This window comes from Pseudochaenichthys georgianus, unplaced genomic scaffold (assembly GCF_902827115.2).
Source record: "Pseudochaenichthys georgianus unplaced genomic scaffold, fPseGeo1.2 scaffold_2121_arrow_ctg1, whole genome shotgun sequence".
NCBI lineage: Eukaryota > Metazoa > Chordata > Actinopteri > Perciformes > Channichthyidae > Pseudochaenichthys > Pseudochaenichthys georgianus.
Window position 1 is genome coordinate 12,501 of NW_027262794.1, and position 7,289 is coordinate 19,789.

Sequence of the window (7,289 nt, forward strand, 5' to 3'; positions counted from 1 at the left end):
GAGAGACAGACAGACAGACTTACTTATGGTTGTCCATCGAATCCGATGATGACGTCCACTTCTCCCGGTGAGTTCTTCGGTGGCTGAATCGCCCTATCCTGGACCCACAGATCTATGGCAGGTAGGACAAGTGTATGTAGTAGCCATGGCAACTGTAGGCGTGTTCCTCCTGAGCCTCCTCTCCTGTCTCCTGGCTGTCCTCTCCTCCTCCAGCATGTGGGTCCCTTCCCGGCACAGCTGGCGCCCGGTGTTACGGTCAGCGTCCTCCAGGGCCTCAGGTCTGATCTGCAGCTGGTCGTCATAGCGCTTCTTCTGCCCTCCAGCAGGGCGTCGGCCGTGGTGCAGCCGGCCGTAGAGCGCTCTGCGAGGCGGGCGGTTTGAGGGCGTCCTTGCTACACGGCCCAGCCATCGTAGCTGCTGAGTCAGTGAGGCCTCAATACTCCTGCAGTTGGTCTTCGAGAGTACTTCAGAGTGGGGCACCCGATCACGCCAGGTGATTCCCAGGATGCTCTGAAGGCAGCGTGTGTGGAACTGCTCGAGGGCCCTGATGTGGCGGCTGTAGGTTACCCAGGCTTCGCAGCTGTAAAGGAGGGTAGTGATGCAGATGGCAGACAGACCTTCGTGCGGAGACGGAGGTTCTTGTTTTGAAAGACCCGACGCCGGAGTCTCCCAAAAGCAGCTGATGCCCGCTTGATCCTGTTCTGGACCTCATTGTCGATGGTGCTGTCTTCAGAGAGGATGCTCCCCAGGTCTCTGAAGGACGCTTCAACAGACAGTTGCTCACCAGCAGCAGTGAAGGTAGCTGGTGGAGATGGGATGTTGGCACTCCACTGCTTCCGTGTTGATGGTGTTGAGGGTCAGTCCCATCCTGCTGCAGGCTCTCACGCAGCAGTGAGAACAGACTGGAGGTCTGTGGCTGTGAGATACGAGAGCACAGTCGTCTGCACACTGCAGCTCAAGGACTCTCTCCTTTGCAGTGTGGTGGCTGCCTGGAGCCTCCTTACGTTGAAGAGGTGCCATCGAGACGAAAGTCCACTGCCACGCCGGACTGTCCTCCATCTCCTGGTGGAGGAGCTGGGTGACACACAGCAGGAAGATGTTAAAACGTACTGGTGCGAACACACACCCTGCCTCACCCCTGTGTGTTCAGGGAGGGAGACTCGTGTCCTCCGATAGTCACCGAGCAGTCATTCCATCAGGACGTTGGCGGAGGATGTTGACAAACTTTTTGTGGCAGCCAAACCTGATAAGGACACACACACACACACACACACACACACACACACACACACACACACACACACACACACACACACACACACACACACACACACACACACACACACACACACACACACACACACACACACACACACACACACACACACACGTCCGCCCCCTCCTCCCTGTCATCACTGCTGCTTCACCTTTGACCTCTGAGCTCTGACCCTCGTTCAGACTTAATAACAGGAAGTGATCGACTCCCCGCCGCGGTGGGAACAACGTCGACGTGGGAAACATTTTATAAAAACCTGCCGTGAAACTAAAGAGCAGGAAGAAAAACAACCAAGATGGACACACATTAAAATAAAGAGCTGAACTGAAGATCTTTGGACAAAAACTAAAAAAGTTAATTTGAGTCAGAAATTGTAAATGGGGTTCTTCTCCAGCGGTCGATCATATATCGCATGTTACTTTTATATATTACAAAAATTGCAGTTGATAAACAATTTAATTTAATGTATTTATTTTACTTTAATTAATTAATTAATGTACATAGTTAGATTTTATTTATGTATTTAATTTATTTCTATATTTATGTATTTATTTTAATTTTGGAATTGGGTGTTACTTTCCCGTGGTGCAATAATATATTGAATGATTTTAATTATTGATGGCTCAATGTATTTAGTTCGTATGGAAGCCCATTTCCGCCACTTGAAAAAAATAAAAGTCATGAGATAAGAAGTCATAATAATGAGATAAGAAGTGCGCATGCGCTGCAGTGGCGCTGTCTTCAAAGGTCCCTTCCTCAGCTTGCTGCTCTCCACCATGCAAACGGCATCTAGTCCTAAATAAGGTAACTATTACAGGTGACTTTTGTAAATGTTAGATGTTACATATAGCCTATATTGCAGCTAAACTACAACAATGCAGTTCATAGCTCATGACCTGTTATGAATATAATATATATATAATATATATGCCTATAGTTTTGTGGTAACGTTCACGGGTTAGAGTTAGAGCAACTCACAGCAGCAGTATGCCTGCACTATTGTCATTAGTGGCGTGAACGTTACCACAAAACTATAGGCATATATATTATATTCATAACAGGTAATGAGCTATGAACTGCATTGTTGTAGTTTAGCTGCAATAGAGAGGCGAAGTCCCTCCCTTCCGGAGCCTCCGTGGGACCCGGAAGCGTAAAATTATACATTGAAGTCAATGGAGAGAGAAAGGTTATCTTTTGATCCCGTTTGAATCGTGCCACGAATGACACATAGGATGTTTGTCAATTTAAAAGAACATTTTGCAAGTCAACAAAATAAAATGTGTCGTAAAACTGTGAAGTTACACATTTGTTTGTGTGAAACCGCTGAGTGAACTACAGGTCTCTGGGCTCGCACAACACGCGTCACCATCACAGAGACGGCCGTCACGTTAGCACGTTTCACCGGTTTCCTTCAGAATGAGAATAAAAGTATAAAACGAGGTGAACATCACTACAAGTCTGGACACGTTGAGAGCTGTACATACACGAAAGGGGAGTTAGTCGGTTCTGTAAGAGCAGCGGGACCGGCTTTACAAGATGTTGGTGAGTAATATGAGTGCAATGTGTAACGTTAATGTCAGCTAGCTAACATTAGCTAACAAGGTACACTAACGTGTTTTGTTTCAGTAACTAGTTTTCTCCTTTAGAACTTCGTGGTCTCTGTGTGTGCTGTGGATAACATTAGTGTTCACAAGAACAAGGTACACTCCCGTGTTTTGTTTTAGTTGCTCTTCAGATTGAAGCGGCCAGTTTTATATCGACTATACTGTATGTGTGATCTCCTTTTACATCTCGTTGTGTCATCTGAGTTTATTTGCTGTGTGTAGATTCAAGGGTTTTGGTGACATGAACATGACCATCGCGGAGGCAGTCCAGTTACCATCCTTCTGTCTCCGTGAGGAGGGTGGGTCATATATCACCCATACTGGCACCAGGTCCAAGGGCAGCTGCACATCACAGACCGGAGTCTCTGCTACTTTGTTGTGTGGACCACGAAGGAGGCGATCATCATCCTCATCCCCAAAGACCCTGCATGGCATGGAAATCTCCTCTACACCCAGCATATGCTCCCTGTGTTGGCCAGTAGAGAGGAGGACATTTAAATAAACCTACTCTTAACACCCTGGGACTCTGCGTTGTGTTCCGTATGTGTGATGGGTGTTATGCAGAGGGGAGGAAAACAGGACACAGCAGATTGGGATTGTGGTGGAGACGCTGAGCAGTTATTTCATTGTTGCATGTAATTATTATTATACTGCTGCTTCTTAGTTATTCCATCTTTTGCTGTAACATGGATCTGTATGCAACTCTATATTTACTTGTTATCTACCACACTTCCTTCTACATCATACACCATCATTATACATGATGGTGTATATAGGATATATATATATTTGTATACATTACATATCTGTAAATTGTATAATTTAATTTTTCGTATTTGGGATTGTTGGAAACGTCTTTTTGATCTCTGTCTATAAACACAAACTGAGTAAGATTGACAATAAAGTTGACTTTGAAAAATATATATATTCTTTATGAAAATAGTTGACTGTTGGAGAAATGAATCCAAATGAAACGTTGGACTGAACTACAACTACGCCTTTAAATCTCTACGGACTGATTTCAGTGGGATGGCAAGTTCCTGTCTTTAAACATGTATTAGTTTTTTCTCAGAACAGATTTTCTGAAGTTAATTTAACTTCACCATGTAAGGTCATTATTAAAAAGGTACAATCAATTTGTTTAGGGTTGACTAAAATAATGATAAACATTTCATTTGGATAATTTACTGACAGAATAAGAAACTCAATGATGCTCTACTCACCTGTTCCTTTTTATAAAGTGAAACAGTTGAAACGATAGATTTTAGTAAACTTAAAAACAACCTTCTCCAAAAGCTATCAAGGAATATACCGAATACTTGTTTTAGAACTTTATTACATATTATTTGTATATAGTTTGAATGATCCATAATTGACAGAAGCTTGTGTTTACACTGACCTGTCACTCATATATTAATGTCTTTGTAACTTCTTTAAACCACGACCTCACTCATTTCTTTCATCACGGTTCAGTAAACTAAGTGACACATGAACCAGTTTAATCATTATAATAACGTAGGATTGCAACTCTTTGAAACTGTAGGTGGCTCTTAAAAGAGCCGTCGTGTTTGGGTGTGCTGGTCTCGGGTCAGTCTAAGCCCTCTCGCGGATGCAGCTGGATGTCCTTAGGCATGATGGCGACCCTCTTTGCTTGGTTCATCTTACTGGGGGCAGCTACATGGATGTCGGTGCAGTCCACAGTCAGTGTGCAGTTGAAGGCAGAATGAATGTATTATTGACTCCGAATGAAGCACAACTTCATGTCATACAATACATTGACTTTATTTGTAATTGTGTGAAAACATATGAGCATTGATTAGCAAGCAGGACCTGCAGGAACAGAGCACGGTGAGGGTTGGAGCTGGGAAGAGAGAAGAATAAAGAAAACAGATCAACTTCATTATCGGATATTAAAAATTCAATTTCAAAACAAGTTGCCGCTCCGACAGTTTTCTAGTGTGTAAAGATGATTTCACTTGACCTATGCACAATATCACACTCAATACATGTGTGTCTCTGGGGGGTGCATTGTGCCTTTGATGTATATAAATAATATACCATAACCAAATACTATTACGGTGGAAGTCAGGTTGCCAGAGCAGGTCAGTGTGCATGTTCCTCAGGTCTCAGCAGCTACAGGTGAGGGAAAGGAAACAAAAGAGAAAAAGCTCAGTAACAACACTTTAAAGTAACAACACTTTGAATAATTACCTCTTCTAATACTTTTCTCTCAGTAATCACTCAACTACCGTCTTTCCAACAAACAGATTGACTCACCCTTACTGTCATCACAATGAAACACGTCCAGAAGAATCTGTCATGCAAAGCTCCCTGCCTGCCTTCGACTCTCCCTGACTGCTTCCCTAGCACCCGGCGGATGGCGCAGTCGGCTACTCTTCAAATGTTTCACGAAATACTTACCATCTACTCTTACTCTTACTTCATGTAATAAAATAATAACTTCATGGTAAGGCTACTAAAAATGACAAGGCTACGTAATGTAATGCTAACTAACGTGCTCGCTACTCGTCGCTACTAGCTAGGTAGCTAACTTGACTATATATGTTCCATCATGCACAACATGTATATTACCTATGATATTACCTGAGATGTCTGATCCGGCGACTCCTGGTCCTTTCATCAGACGGGAAGCGATAGAACGAGCAAAGTGGTATGATCACTTATGTGATTGCAACCTGGTACAAAGCACACATGCATCTTGTAAAAGTGCATTTATTTTTAGCAATCTCTTATTTATTGGAGGGAATAAATCGGTTATGAGATCTTCTTCTTCTTCTTCGCTTTAATTACGAGTCGCAACCACTTGGAGCATTATCGCCTGTGACATCACTTACGCGAGCCAGAATGGGATTTGGGATTTGTAGTCTTTGTAGTCGCGTATTTTTCATAGTCTTATATCTCAACAGTTTTACGACAAAATGTGACTTTTTTGACACGGAACTTATTGTTTAAGATTGACAAACATCATATGTGTAGTTCGTGGCACAATTCAAACGGGATCAAAAGATACGTGTTCTCTCTCCATTGAATTCAATGTTAATTTTTCGCTTCCGGGGTCCCATGGGCCGGAAGTAGATGGGCGTGACTTCGCCTCTCTATATAGGCTATATGTAACATCTAACATTTACAAAAGTCACCTGTAATAGTTACCTTATTTAGGACTAGATGCTGTTTGCATGGTGGAGAGCAGCAAGCTGATGAAGGGACCTTTAAAGACAGCGCCACTGCAGCGCATGCGCACTTCTTATCTCATTATTATGACTTTTCATGGGGATTTTATTTTTTTCAAGTGGCGGAAATGGGCTTCCATAATTATGGAACCCACAGTTTAAAGGGAACATGGGAGAAACCTCAGGGAGAGCAGCAGAGGAGGATCCTCTCCAGGACGGACAGACGTGCAATAGATGCCGTGTGGAAATTGAAAAGATAATACATTTGCAACATAGGTAGTCCAGATGTTTGGAACAATGGAGAGCTTTTTGAACAGAGAGCTTGCAGACAGCGGGTTAAACACATTAATATTAAATACAGCGTTTATTATAATTCAGTTATTGAACTTCAGAGTAGTTTGTTGTGCAGCAGCCTTTATGCTAAGCTAAGCTAATAGCCTCCAATGTCTTACTTGTAATATAACCATAAAGCAGGTAAGCCTTTCCATGAATGTGAAACTCCTTCTTTGATTCTAATGAATGTGTTATTTTACTTTCTTTATTCACTTTAATTTAGCTCCAAACGCTCCTCTCTTCGACGAGTTGATGATAGGAGAGGAAACAAAAGTAAAGTTAGGTGCCTTCGAAAACCTGCAGTCCCTTTTGTCCTCGAATCGTGTGTGTGTGTGTGTGTGTGTGTGTGTGTGTGTGTGCGTTATGGGAACGCACACCAGCTACCGGCCTCCCTGACTACCAGCCGTCAAACAAAGAGAATTCTCTTCAGAGCCGACAGAGAGATGATTAAATTCTCCATGCGAGGAGTTCAAAAGCAATAAAAAATGAAATGAAAACACGGGCGACGTGCAACACAAAGACCTCATTGTTGCCTGGCTTAGGAATGCCTGTGTGTGTGTGTGTGTGTGTGTGTGTGTGTGTGTGTGTGTGTGTGCGTGTGTGTGTGTGTGTGTGTGTGGGCAGAGGCCTGGAGGAATTTGAGTTTTTGCATGGAGACAAAAGGTGGCCTATGAGAGCGAGAGAAAGAGGATGAGGCACAGAGAGGGAAACACACACACACACACACACACACACACACCACACACCCCCCACACACAACACACACACACACACACACACACACACACACACCACACACACACCACACACACACACACACACACAACACACACACTCACACACGCACACACACACACACACACACACACACAGCTACACACACAC